Source organism: Ciconia boyciana, chromosome 4 (genome assembly GCF_034638445.1).
Source record: "Ciconia boyciana chromosome 4, ASM3463844v1, whole genome shotgun sequence".
Taxonomy (NCBI): Eukaryota; Metazoa; Chordata; class Aves; order Ciconiiformes; family Ciconiidae; genus Ciconia; species Ciconia boyciana.
The window spans coordinates 86,778,054-86,792,570 of NC_132937.1; positions in this window are offsets into that span (position 1 = coordinate 86,778,054).

Consider the following 14,517-nt stretch of genomic DNA (forward strand, 5'->3'; position numbering starts at 1 on the left):
TTTCTGAAAGTTTGCAGTGCAAACTTTCCAAAGTAATCTCAAAGTTGGAAAACTTGGGATAACTCTCATGTCTGATATTTCCCTTGTGTCTGATTTGCAATCCTGTCTGCACCTCTGAACATAGATGAAGACATAGGTATAATTTTGCATTTAGCACAAAAGATCCTCATTTAAAATTTCAGTTGACTTTATTAATTGGTCTGCTAAAGTCAAGTCTGTGAACCCAATTCACTGTTTTGTTATGCCTACTTTATGTCTGTGCCATTCACTGATTTCACCAGTGCCATTCATTTGAAAAAAGCGAAGTGATGATACAGACCTGAAGTGGAACTGAAACTGAACTCTCAGCTCTTCCAAGTTCGCCTTCTTCAACAGATGTGGCATGTTTATTCTCACTTGCAGTCCCAAAAATAAGACTCAATGTCTTTGTAAAAGACTTCATGTGACTTTTCCACAGTCAATGGGCAAGAGGCAGGTATCACAATGTAATTCTGCAGGGCCCTTTACCCAGAAACACAAAGTACACTACATAAATAAAATTTTATCTTCTGTTATTTCAACAGAAATGTATCTTCTGTTATTTCATCAGAAAGTAAGGAGGAAGTCACAAGGAATAGTTAGAGGAAGATCAAACTTTCAGCAAGAGTAACTATGGTTTTCTCAGAAGATATATATAATTCACAAACCATTTTAGACATCATAGCCTCATCTTTTTGGTTGTGGGTTTTTTTTTTTATAACTGCTGTGCACTGCATTCCTTGTTGACTTATATTGGAAGAAAACAGTTAAATTGGTAGGGGGGAATCAGCAAAAGTCTCCCACCACTGCCATAAACTTCCTATGGCAGCATAGGCAACCCAACAGGTAGTACCTTGCCCCTGTTCACAGGCATGAAAGCTGGAAGCCACTGAAATGTCAAAGAGTGCAAAATATGGACATTTATTTATGGGCATTAATTATGCCTTAGTTTCCTCTTTATAAAATAGAGGTGATATGAAAGTGGTGTGAAGATGATTGGGATCTAAAAAGTAAATAGGACAGGGAAACTGTATGTTTTTTCCATCTATGAAAATCAAGCATTTTACATGTGGCTGTACATTCAAGGAATACTCAGTTATCAACCTTGCGGAATAATTACAATTCCAGTTGAGATTAAGGTGAGATGTGGGTGCTCAGCATCTTGGAAACATGGATGCAATAGCATCAAAAGTAATACTGCAGCTGAAGGAAACAATCCTCCCTCCCAATGATGGATTTGTCTCAACCTGCACACTCAGGAATTTTCCAGACACCACGGAGGAAAAAAACCCAACCCTACTGATTTTTGTCTGTAATGCATAGAAAGTTTGTCATGTAAGGACCTGAACTGTCTTAGTGCTGCTTAGTGTATATGTCCTGCCTTTACCATCAGGGTTAAGTGTAGTTGCCAAGATCTGTTCAATTTTTTGATCTGTTTTTCTCTCAATGGCACAATATGAAACCTGTTTCTTGAAGCAAAAGCGTATATCATACTTCACTGTTTCTAAGGAGTACTCTTCTTAGTATACATAAAGCTTATTTATGTTGTCCAGGTAGTGTACACAAAATGGGATACTTTCCCAGCAGCTGACAACCCATAAGAAGAAAAAGAAACTTTAGCGTGTTAATGCCACTGAAGTTTGCTGTGGGACTGGAGTAGTTTTAGATTTTCCCACTGCCGGTTATGAAGACAATAATTACGTGGATGTCCTTGACAGTTAGCATAGTAAAGCAGAGACATTCTCTTGATCATGTTTCTTAACAGCTTGGCAGTGAGGGCTTATGAAATGAAAATATTATTTTGAAATCATACAGTGATGGATCTGTTCAGTTATATCATGTTGTAAAACAGCTGACATAATAGTGGATAGCTGGGTAACCTACCCATGCTGGTAGGTTGGAAATGAAAATCAGAGTTTTGCTTCATAGTGGTCAGGTAAGCGTGGTGTGTCCTTAATGTACCCAAGCAGCCATTGAAGGAGCTTGCTGTCACAAAGCCACTTCAGCTAATGGGTGTTTTGCTTGGTTTGAGTAATTTTTAGCGCGGTTTACTTCAAGTAGATGTGGTACGGGGCACATGTGATTTGTGAGCCAGCATTACTTGTCTAGCGCACGTGCTGGCACAGTGCTACTTCTGAACAACAGTCTCTCCCTTTTTTCTTTTTCTTTTTTTTTTTTCAGATGAGGTCAGTTTGCAAAATAAGCACCTCATTCTCACTGCTGAAAATGGTGATTACAGAGAGGGCTTTCAAGGCAATTTGGTGAGTGCCCTATTCCCATTGGATTTCAGTGGGATTTGGGTGCTTTGTTCCATTTGGGGCCCTGAAGTGAGGGCATGGGCCAACCTTCTTCCTGTTACAGAGCTGTGTCAGTTGCATGCTCTTTTCTTCTTTTTTTAATGCAACTGCTAAAAATGGTTGTAATTACTACTGTAGTTAGCGTTGAAAAGCAATAGAGAAGAAAATATGGCTTGGAGTACTTAAAGCAAGCAACATGTTTAGAAAAAATCCAAATATGTTTGAGTCTGACTTCACTTGTTTGGACAGAAAAATAAAACTTGCTAAAACATTACTCAGTTATGTAGCTTTGAAAAAAGCGTTCTGTGTTTTCCTCTGATTCTTGCCCAGAGATGAACAGCTTATAATTCAACTTTTACCAAAGGAATTACATTAGCATCCTTGTATTCTGGTGGCCCAAGTAAGATATGTAGATATCAATTCAAATATGAAATACACCAAAATGGTAAGTTTTGGGGTTTGGGCTTGTTTTGTTTCGTTTTGGTTTTTTTTTTCCAGAATATGCCCAGCTGTTTATTCCTTCAAAGTGCAAGGAGGTACCTGAAGGTACTTACTTGGTACCTGAAGGTACATGCACTTGGTAGCGGCTCCAGAAATTTTGCTATTAAGCTTCAGCCTCCCAACTCATTTTACTTACGTGCTAATCTGAAACTGGACAAATGGACCAATGCTTCTCCCACGTGACCAGGTGTGCATGTGTTTTCTGAGAAATTTGGAAAGCATACCTGTACCCCACTGAATATTCTGTTGATATCAAACCGTAACAGAGGAAAACAGGCTGTCACGCCTAAACAAACAAAAAATAAAAATAAAATAAAAATGGGGGTTACTCTTTGTATCAACTTCATCTGAAAGAGCAGACAATTACTGGGGAAGTTGGACACTCAGAAAATCATGGTGGGAAGCATACCCCGTGTACTTCTGTAGAGCCCAGTAGTTACCCCTACACAGTAGGCTGGATTAGTCAAAGCTATCAGGTGTAATAGAGTTGGTATTTGTAAGAGGAGGCAAGTTTTCAGTCATTTAGAGGAAATCTTCACTATAATCCTTTCTGCCTCATCTGCTGTCTCTTGTTCTGCCTGCTTTTCCAACCTCACCAGCATTATTCTGTGGCAAGAATGGGGAGCAATGACTTCCATGCTCCTTTCCTTGAGCTTTTGTACATATTGACCGGGGTTGAGGGCTGTCTCATCCTCTGGCTTTTCACTCCTGTCCTTAGTCATCGTCCGAAGATCAACTGCAGCTTCCCCAGCTGATCCATGCCACAAGTGGGTCATGTAACATCAAGTGTTATGTTGTGTCTTGCTGTCCCTAGTGTTTCTGGACTTCAGAGGAAGCTGAGGACAGATGTGAACTGTGCTGGCTTATATGGAGCGCTTGCTTTAGACCTATGGGAAATTTTGACAAGAAAGGATGTAAAAAGAAGAAAATAATAGGGACACAAAAGGAGGATCACCAGCCTTTCAAATAACACACCGTGCTTGGCAAAAAAAAAAAAAAAAAAGTACATTTTTAAAAGCAACAGTTAATTTTCTCTCAGATATTATAATACTAACTGAAGAATTAATTGTATCTTGGGTTGTTCTTTTTTCTGTTTCATGTTTCTGCCTCAGTAAAGCTTGAACACACATTCAAAGAGGAGATATTCTGAAGGTAATCCTGCCCAAAGGCTAAGCTTTTACATCTATTGTTATATACTTGTTCTTCTTTACTAAATCATTCTTGAGCTCACTATCCCTAAATTAGCTCTTTCCTTTATTCTTCATATTTTCCCTTGCCCCATTTTGTAAATGAACTGTGAAAGAATGCTTCTCTCCTTCTTCTCCTGCTTGTGACTGCCAGTGTTTCAAAGAGCAGGTTCTCCACCTTCTGCTATGACTATGTTTGTTTAATTAAGGCTTGCAAGGAGCAAGGGAGGGAGAGGTCTTTAGGACTAATTCATGTGTAATGGTGTCACAGCAAATCTTAGATGAAGGTTGAGGGTTATATAAAGGATATACCTTCTCAATGTAATAGATGGACTGAACTTTTCTAGTTCTTTTGTTTCTGCTTGGCCAGAAGGGAAACAGGTCACTCTGATCTACAGAGTGACCAGTGCTAGTTTCAAAGGCAGAAGCAGCTCTTTCCTCCTCATTTTGCAATATTCTGGCAGTTGACCCATATGCAACCTAACCGAAGGCTGCTTCTATGGAGCATTTGGCCCATCTCTTCTCAGCAGAGCCAGTAATCAAATTAGTGGACTGTGTCCACAAAGCAGGAGGGATAACGGCACGGCAGAGATCCTAGGTAGCAGGTTTTCAGCACAAGGACTTCCACATTGCGTTATCTGCAGAATTGCTCACTGCTATAAAACCAAATCGCAGTTTATGACAAAATTAGTATAAAGGTAGGTCAGAGTCAGCTGTAAGTCAGAGCCAGCTGTAAATCAGTTAGCTAAGAAGACCAAAGACTGAAAAAATATTAAGTCCTATTTAGGTACCTAACTTCCAACAGATTTCACCTGAAGACCTCTGAAACATACAACAGGAGTAAATTCACTGTCACCAATGGGTTTAAAGAGACCTGAACTTTAAATAATGGAGCACTTGTGCCACTGTAATTAGCTAATATCATGTTATTCCTTGTTCAGCAACAGCTTAATCCTTGCTAGCTGGTTCTTTATTTTTTTAAGTGTACTTATTTCTAATACAAGGAAATGAATAAATGCAAGAAATTATGCTCTGGAACATAGAATCATAGAATGGTTTGGGTTGGAAGGGACCACAAAGATCATCTAGTGCCAACCCCTGCCATGGGCAGGGACACCTTCCACTAGACCAGGTTGCTCGAAGCCCCATCCAGCCTGGCCTTGAACACTTCCAGGGATGGGGCACCCACAACTTCTCTGGGCAACCTGTTCCAGTGCCTCACCACCAGCACAGTAAAGAATTTCTTCCTAATACCTAATCTGAATCTTTCCTCTTTCAGTTTAAATGAAACTCCTATCACTCCACTCCCTGATAAAGAGTTCCTCCCCATCCTTCCAGTAGGCTCCCTTTAAGTACTGGAAGGCTGCTATAAGGTCTCCCCGCAGCCTTCTCTTCTCCAGGCTGAACAACCCCAACTCTCTCAGCCTGTCCTCATATGGGAGGTGATCCAGCCCCCTGATCATCTTCTAAACATCTTAACATTCTCTTGAAAGTATGTCATTAAAGCTTAAGGTAAAAGTGTAACACGGTATGTTTCTTAACAATACTGGAGCTATATTAAATCAAGAGTTTCACTTAGAAAGCTTCACATTCACAAAAGAACCCATAAAGTCCTAGGAGTTCATAGCAAGGGGTCAAATATGTCATTACTTTTGCCATTAAGAATATTTTGTATGTCTTTCAGCATTGACAGACAATAAAGTACGTGAAGAAACTCCTTCAAGAGATGGCAAGAGGAGCTGGGCTGCTTCCCCATTCATCTGGTCTCTGCAGCCACATAGGTGGGTTTTGCTGTAAGAACAATAAGGATGTTCTTCTTATGTAGGAAATTACATCCTGCTCAAGTGACTGCTCACCAGGGCCCCAAGGCCAGGGGTACACAAAGCAGCATCACCAACACCACTGTTACCACAAATCTTTGTCTTCTGGGTGTTCTTATCTAATAAAACTAAACAAAATAGCTAACATTTTGCTCCAGCCTGCAATAAGCAAGCTGCTTAAGCTGTTGGATTTTTCTGAGGAAGAAGAGGTGCTAGGCAGGTCTGATGTCTTCTTCTGTATAGACAAGGTACTCCTGCAAGGCTACAGAGTGCTTCTGAGTGTGTTGTGCTTCATCTCTCTTACTTACATTCAGTGGGAAAATTCTCAAACAGCTGATGTGATTCATGTTAACTTTGAAAGAGGTGGAATTTTACCCAAAAGGTTCTGGTTTGGAGCAATAACAACAACTGGTTTCCATTTTATAAAATCAAACCAAAATCACCAATGCTGAATTTCTGAGAGCAACCTCCTCCAGAACTCTGCCTTCAAACAGCATATGAAGTCATAAAATAAATGTTGTGCTTCATACTTTTATTACTTCATTTACCCCTTCTTTGTTAAAATAGAAACCACAAAACTATGTCACAGTTAGAACAGGGGAAAAAAAAAAATTTTTTTTAAATTATCCTCTCTTCCTGCATATCCCCTCTTCCTGCAAAGATTTACATGACTGCATGTCTGCAAGAACATGAACAGTAGTAGTGGATACAGTGGGACTGCGTTTAACAGAGAGCTATGCAACCACAAGTCATTCTGCAACTGCTCCATCAAACTGCAGTAACCTTAAAATTACTAAGCATGATCTCTTATTAAAAGTTTCCTTTCAGTAATAGATTGCTGACTCTTCACAAAATATTGGGAAATTATGGTTATTTTCAACCACTTCTTGTGTTTATTGACAAAAAAATTAAAAAATGGAGGCCTACAATTAGCCTAGAGAAAGCTTTTTAGATGCATAGGAATTTACGAAGCTTCCTGATTTAGAAGGAATAAAAAAAGTAGGTGTAGCTTGAAGAACAAAGAGAGGGGAGACAGAAGAGGAGTGGCAGGAGATAGTGATAAATAAATAACACTAGCCCAGACAAGAAAAATTAAAAGACAAAGAAAATCAACAAGTTATTTGACTTAAGCAGATTCAGCTTTATTTATACTCAGTGGAAGTGTAAATACATGGTTCTGAGTACCTAGGAACACCGAGAAGAAATTAAGTGAACTCTTCAAATCTATTGGCTAGATTACATTAACCCTCTGTGTGGACTCTCATTTAGTGTTAAATTCAATTTTCTTTAGTTCTGAAGTATGTTAAATTAAATTGAATCAAAGACATGTAATTTTGAGTAAGAGTATTCACAACAGTGTTTCACTATACTTCAATAAATCTACCTAAAATTCTTATCTTTGGGCTCACTGTCTCATCACTCTTCGTGCTGACAGTTGTCCATCTGTTTTATTTGGATGGCAAGCTATAGCTACTATACAAATTTTACAAATCAGGATTTCAATGCTTTGATTGCAGTAGTCATAAGAATATAAAGATGTTCTTTTAAAAAAAGAAATCAATTTAAGAAATTCTCCAGGCTTCTGCAGCATTCCCAAAGAAAGCCACTAATAGAGGACACAAATCCTTGTATGATATCTGTCAGTCATGTTAAATACTTCACACTTTACCATCTTAGGACAAGAAAATAGTAACGAATAAAAAAAAATACCATGTCAGGTGCATTAAATGTGTCTAGAGCCTGAAGTTCTGTTGCCTCCCGGTACTTGCCTTTGTGTTGTTAGTGATGGCTGCGTACAGCCTGGGGGAAGGGGTAAGTTTAATTTCCCCTGTCTTTGCTTTCCTTCCAATTAAGAATACATCAACAGTGAACATCTCTCTGTTGGCATACAGTCATAACTACCTCACAAAGTCAAACAACAGGCTTTTGTTTGAAGCCTGGGTCTTCAAACAAAAACAAATATAAAATTTTCCACAGCAGGTTTTCTTCGCAATTTGTATTGGAAAATAATGAGACATTTTAGCAAAACCAAGATGATAAGCTGCTGCGGAATCTCCCTTTTTGTGTACTTTCCCTGCCTGTCTCCTGAGGTCCCAGTGAAATGTTAGATCATGACATGAGGATGAAATGTAGACAAACCAAAGACTGATGTGTGTGTTGGAATTTCTAATGTCACATTATTTTAATTAACTCTTACAAAAACCACCTGCCCCCATCCCATTGCCTTGCTCTCTCAGCAGTTGCACTTATGAGGGCAGGGACCAGCAGCTTTGCCGATAACTGTGATTGCAACCTCCTAATACAGCTCAGAGATACCTGACAAATATCACACCACAGGGAGTGCTGGGGTAAGGGTAACCTCAGGGGCACACTACGTTCCCTGCTCCCATGCTGTGGGGGCTAAAAAATGTCCAATTTCCAGGGCTGCCCAGCAAGCACAGCCTTGGCAGCCCCTGCCTCTGTGCACGGGTGGGTGTCTGCACAGCCCAGCAGCCTCCACACCAGTTTTCCAGTGTTGCAAAGATGTATGATGCTGTCTTGAGGGGGGCAGCTGAATTGCTCAGACCCCTTGTTTGAGCAGGGAATCATTCTAAATGGGAATGGCAGGACGTATCACCAATCTATCAAATACCAATGGGAAAACAGTAGCTAAATGTCCACTAGGAAAAAAAAGTAAAAAAAACCCCTAGGATCTTAGAAATTAGCAGGAAAAGAGTAAAGAATAAAACAGAGAATTTTGTTATCTCCCTGTACAGCTCCATGTCCTGCCTGCCTCTTGAATGCTGTAGGCAAGTCTGATCCTCCCCCATCACAAAAAGATAAAGCAGGAATAAAAAAGGTTTGTTCAAGTTCTCAGAGTAGCAACATGAAAGCTCAAATTTGTGGGATTGTTCCCCTGGGAAAAGCAGACTATGGTCAAAAAAGCAGACAATAAGGGATGAATATGGTAAGAATCTATAAAATCATGAGCAGGATGGAAAAAAAGAAAAGAAAAAAAAACGTTCTCATGTATGGGAACAAGGAAACAGCAGGTGCAACCAAAAGGTGTCAGGTTCAGAAAGGAATGAAACAGTTTTTCCCACATGTTGTCAATCTGTGGAAGTGATTGCCACAAGACATTGTGGATGATGAAACTGTATAAGGATCCCGAGAGCTTTAGACAAGTGAAAAGAAAAAAACATTAAAGACTGTAAAACATAAAGATACCACCTCTGGAGACGAAGTCCAGGGTGCAGGTGACTGGAAACCACGAGAGTAATACCTGAGAGGTAGTATTGTTTGGTTGCCTTTTTCTTTCATTTTTGTTTGACATCTGCAATTGGCTGCTAACTTTGAAAGGCCTTGTGGTCCAAGCAAATTCTTCTGAGAAAGATCACAAAGAGAGGACAACCAAAAACCAGACCATCAACATGTATTTTGGGCACCAGTTTCCCTAAAGTAGTGGCTTAATAAACCACCATGACATTGACACAGTTTAACAGAGTTGTGTGGACTGCTTGCACCATGTAAGCAAAGGAAAAGACTTGGAGACCGAGACAGGGCAACCAGACATGGACTCCCACAGAATCACAGAATCGTGTAGGTTGGAAAAGACCTTTAAGATCATCAAGTCCAACCATAAACCTAACACTACCAAGACCACCACTACACCATGTCCCTAAGCACCTCATCCAAACGTCTTTTAAATATTTCCAGGGATGGCAACTCAACCAATTCCCTGGGCAGCCTGTTCCAATGCCTGATAACCCTTTCAGTGAAGTAAAATTTCTTAATATCCAGTCTAAACCTCCCCTGGCGCAACATGAGGCCATTTCCTCTCATCCTATCACTTGTTACCTGGGAGAAGAGACCGACCCCCACCTCTCTACAACCTCCTTTCAGGTAGTTGTAGAGAGCAAGAAGGTCTCCCCTCAGCCTCCGCTTCTCCAGGCTAAACAACCCCAGTTCCCTCAGCCGATCCTCATCAGACTTGTGCTCTAGACCCTTCACCAGCTTCGTTGCCCTTCTCTGGACATGCTCCAGCACCTCAATGTCTCTCTTGTAGTGAGGGGCCCAAAACTGACCACAGTATTCGAGGTGCGGCCTCACCAGTGCTGAGTATGGGGGGACGATCATTTCCCTAGTCCACACTATTCCTGATACAAGCCAGGATGCCATTGGCTTTCTTGGCCACCTGGGCACACTGCTGGCTCATATTCAGGTGGCTGTCAACCAACACTCCCAGGTCCTTCTCTGCCAGGCAGCTTTCCAGCCACTCTTCCCCAAGCCTGTGGCGTTGCGTGGGGTTGCTGTGGCCCAAGTGCAGGACCTTGCACTTAGCCTTGTTGAACCCCATACAATTGGCCCCAGGCCATGGATCCAGCCTGTCCAGATCCCTCTGTAGAGCCTTCCTACCCTCCAGCAGATCAGCACTCCTGCACAACTTGGTGTCATCTGCAAACTTACTGAGGGTGCACTCGATCCCTTCATCCAGATCACTAATAAAGATATTAAACAGGATTGGCCCCAACACAGAGCCCTGGGGGACACCGCTTGTGACCGGCCACCAACTGGAGTAAACTCCATTCACCACCACTCTTTAGGCCCGGCCATCCAGCCAGTTCTTTACCCAGCAAAGAGTACACCCGTCCAAGCCATGAGCAGGCAGTTTCTCGAGAAGAATGCTGTGGGAAACATTCTCCTTGAGAAACTCCAGGGCAATGCCATACCTTAGAAGCACGTACATCTCACCTAGATGAATTAGTATCCCAAAGAGATCATCTCTTTTCTTCTCTTGCTTTTATCTGCTTTATCTGCCTTATCAGGAACATGGAATAGGATGCTCTCTAGGAGTCTGGCTTTGCTCTACCGACTGTTTTAGTACCTGATCCAAAGATTCACTAGTGTTAAATACATAAAAGAGTCTCCTGAGGCTTCCAAAAATATGAGACACATGGTAAATCCTTAGCTCTTAACCAATTCATTAATTGGAAGCCAGGCTTCCAATATTTAGTCAACACCTCTTCTCATATAACAGCAAAGTCTAAGATCACAGAAATGCGATTTATAGGAAAATGCACGGGAGGATTCCAGGCACTGTTGCCATACAGCTATAGCAGCTGCTCTCTGGTTATGAAGATTTAAAATGTAAGGAACCTTTAAAAGAAGTGTATTTCCCTGTGTATAAGTGTATTTGTATTCCAACAAAGAAAAGTGGTTTCTACTTTCACTGCTCAGTAACAAATTAATTTTCTTATACTGCAAGTTTTAAAAGAACTGCTTTTCTCAAACTGCCTCATGCATTGTTCATATGAATGATCTTCTGCTGGCAGGACACAGAGCTGGAGGAGGAATTTCTTCCTCTCAACAGCGTATTTCCATTGCTGACCAGGTGTTTTCTTCCCTTGGATTTACAAAACCTGAGGAGTGACTGCGCCTCTCAGCTGAGGATGGACGAGGACTCTGGGCACTCTGCAGGGGCTGCTGTCATCACCAACACTAAAGTGAACAGGGACTTCGCTGGAGCAAAGCCGGAGCCTTCGTAAGCAGGTATTACGTTGATGCAAAAAGCTGGAATCCAAATGTGATGGCACATTTGTGGTGTGATGATTAAACAAGTGATAAGCATCTGTAGGCAAGTGCTGGGCTGCAGAACATGTAAAATTCCTACCTCCCACCCTGAAGCTCAAACATTTCAGATGAACAGTCTTTTGAATAGTGGCATTTTTAAATGCTTATTTTACCTAAGGTATTAGAAAGCCAGAAACCACAGTTCATTTTCCCACCAGAAATCAGCGAGTTTTAGTATGCTTTTTTAATAGATTTTGTCTCAGATCTTTTCTAACCTGTTTCTGTATTGTTGGTTTTTTTCCCTGGCCCTTTTTTCCCTTGGTGTGTTCCATAGTTGCATATTGGAATCTTATTGTCATCATCTTCATTACTAATCAACAGAGATTTTAAGTACTAGTTCAAGCCAGTTTCATTTTAAAAAGCTGAACAGTTCACCTCTTAAAGTCCAGTTCTCTTCAAATTATTCAGGCAGATCAGAATTAATTTTCAGGCTAGTTTTCAGAGACTCCTGTCAAGATTTTCTTCAGTTTTATTCACACACGTTTGTTTACTAAGTTGAACTAAGTTAACCTAGTTCACACCAGTTCCACAAATCCTAATTTTCTTTCAGTTTTAATGATAAGGGAAAAACTCCATGTATTTATTTAAATTTTGTCACTTCAAATAAACACACTGAAAACCTGAGTTTCCGGTTTTCAGTGGCGTGCTGTCTTTTAAAAATCTACAGGAATAATCCGAGGGGCTGAGAAGCGGAGACACAGCTAACCTCAAGGCTAAGGAACAGGAGTAAAGATTTGGAGAAGTCATTAGGAAGGCTGGCTGCCATGATTTGGGTGTCTATTACAAGAGATTTCACAAAGCTGTGAAGATGTATTTTCTGAACATCAGGATCCAGATTTTGTTTAGCTTGTCAAATTTGAAGTATCAGAATGACATTTCAAAGATTCTAATTTAGAAGATGGCATTTTATTTCTAATTTCTGCTATGGGTGTTTTGTATGGCCTGTCTATTAAGATTTTTAGCTTTTTCAAATGTATAAAATTACCTAAGTCATATTTCCAAGCAGTGAATTCCTTCATGCCACTTTTAAGTATTTTTACTCAGAGAATACATCCATTTCTTTGTATATACCATTTCTGAACAGAACCATTTCCTTCATTATTCAAAAACACTTGATTTAGAAATTAATAAATCAAGAAGGATTTTTTTCCCATTTTGACCAGTGTGGGAAAGACTTGCAGAACTTACTTAACCCCTTCTAGTTCTGAACTGTGTCTTGGGTTGCAAGTTTCCTCGTATACAACTACAAACTTTTCATATTTTATCTACAAAGGGAAAATGTTAACCATATTTATTTCTGATTCAACATTGAATTCTTATTCCCATCCTTTATTAAGGTTTGTATTGGCCATAATCACAATGTATTAGTGAATTTCATCAGCGTTTTGTTGCTGTCTAAGCTCTAGTTGGGAAAAAACCCCAACTATTCTGATTTCAGGCCTGATTCTGACCTCAATTCCAATGAGAAAAGGCAAGGTTCTAAAATATTATGGGGCAAGCCCTCACCTCTGATAAGTTAATGGAACTTTTCCAGGAGTATCTGGAGGAAGAAAGATATCAGGAAAGGTTAACTATGAAAGTGGCTGCTTCAGACAAGTCCTGAGAAGGGCTGACTGGAGTTCTGAGCAAGAATATTCAGTATCTGACATATAGGAGATATACAGCAGATATTCAGCAGAAATGTCAGTTTCTGAAGAACAGCCATGATATTGGGTTTGGTTAGAAGTCGTACTCTGAGGTCGGCTTTAGGCTTTTTTCTTGCCAATTAAATAACGTGAGCCAGTACAATACTTTAAAGCGTTTCTCTATAGACTTCCGTGCTGTGCACCAGACCGTCGTCAAACCTATGGCAAGTGAGTGCCATCTCCTGCCCATTCCAGTTCACCACAACTAGGTACGCTGGTTTGTAAGGATTATTTTACCTGCAGAGCAGAGGTGTTTCTTTTACATTGGCACTCAAAATTATTCTTCCACGACCAAGTTACGGAGTTCCCAGTTGTGACTGGTTGCACTGCATATGGAAACGTGTGTCAAGGAGTGTAATTATCAGCAAACAAGGTTGACACAAAGGATTTGTGTCTGCTGCCTTTCCCTTTTTCTCCATAATATACCACTGAACTGAGGCTCTTGCATGAGATCCCTGTAACTAGTGAAAATGCCTCTTAGGTAGGGTGCTTTGACATGTGTCATGTGAATACTTCGCTTTGGGCATCTTAAGTCATCCTCTTTGGTGGAAGCATTTGCATGAGCTCAGTCTTGTGCTCATAAGCTATTACAAGACTGGAGTCACAAAACCATGTCCTCCCTAGGGCTGTTAAGCATTCAGCAATCACTGCACTTTCAAGCTGCTTTTGTTGTCCCAAGCAGAGGAAAAAGTGTGGGTGCATATGTATGAATATTTAAAAAGCTTCCATAAACACTAGCACTTATTTTGTTTAACAGTTGGCCAGTTAGTGTCTCCACCAAGTGTCGGGAATTTTGTAAGTGCTCAGAGGACTCAGTCAAGCAAAAGGAAAGCGTTAATGGCTTATGAAAAAGATTATATTCAACAGTACTTTTTAAATTGCATTTTAAAAAATTATTTATTTTTACTGAGGTATGGAACAATTTATTTGCAGTGGAAAGCTCGAGTATACTTTAGGGATGAGGGGTGATCTTTTGGTGAAAACTTTCTAAGACAATTCAGTAGATGTTTTTACTTAATTTTCTGATATTTTAGGAACCACCAGGATTCAGAAATTTAGTTAAACGTGTGCTCAGTGGGCAACTGTGGCTGGGCTAAAGACCATCGTGTACACACACACTCTGTATGTCCCTATAGTAACTGGTCTTACATGCTCAGTCTACCCAGTAAATGTCATTGACCTGATATTGCCTTTCCCCCCACTTTTCCCCTCTGAAATAAACAAACTGCGCCATTCATGTTTTCCTCATTTGCCTCCATCCTGCTGACTCAGCAGCCTTATTTGCTGACTTTACATCCATGCTCAGCGACACCAGTAAATCAGCATTTCCTCCCTTTCAACATCTTCTGTCATTTGTCACCCTTCAGCTCCCCGATAGTCTCCTTCCACACCTTTTCTC